This window comes from Trachymyrmex cornetzi, unplaced genomic scaffold (genome assembly GCF_001594075.2).
Source record: "Trachymyrmex cornetzi isolate Tcor2-1 unplaced genomic scaffold, Tcor1.1 scaffold468, whole genome shotgun sequence".
NCBI lineage: Eukaryota > Metazoa > Arthropoda > Insecta > Hymenoptera > Formicidae > Trachymyrmex > Trachymyrmex cornetzi.
In genome coordinates this window covers 522,680-523,471 of record NW_017299487.1, presented here as the reverse complement: position 1 = coordinate 523,471, position 792 = coordinate 522,680, and positions in this window count along the sequence as shown.

Genomic DNA, 792 nt, shown 5'->3' with positions numbered 1-792 from the left:
CTGGCTGTGCTATTGGCTGTGTTGCTAGTTTGGCTTCAGACGATGCGAGTTTTAGTACTGGCTGAGCAACTGGAATTTATTACAAGTACATAAAAATTCTTAACCTGAGCCCTGAGGAGTCATGAACTTTACCGATAAATATTTTGGTTCGCGGGGAAGAGCAACGCTTTTTCTGCCAGATTTTTTCGTTTTATGAAAAATCGTCGATTGAGACGATTACACATATTTACACGCTTCCCAGCGGCCATCTTCAAATGAAACGGCGTCGTGATTGGTTCTACAATAAGCCAGCATAAAATCAAGCAAGAAAAATAGCACCGGTTCTAATACGAAAATCCAGCGGATCAGCCAACAGCGGGGCCTGCAAGCCATACAATTTCCAGCATAGTAGCCAGTCAGATTGCCAGCACAGTAGCACGCAAGCAATCCAGCAGGAAAAAATGCATCGTGTGCCGCTGGCTTTATATTCAAGAACATCTTAAGAATGGTCTTAAGAAGTCACGAACCAATCAGAGAGCCGCATTAGCGTCTTAAGACATTACTTGAGGCGTCATCTACAATACACGGAGTAAAAAGTAAGAGTAAGAAATTGACCAATCACAGTCGAATGTGAGAAGAATAATCGACTGTGAATGGTCAATTCTTACTCTTACTTCTTACTCCGTGTATTGTAGACGGGCCTTAAGACGGTCTTGAAATAAAGCTGGAAACACAATAGACACAGGCAATAGGCACAGGCAACAGGGAATAACGAGCCGTCCAATCAGAGCTCTGGGATATAATATCGAAGGG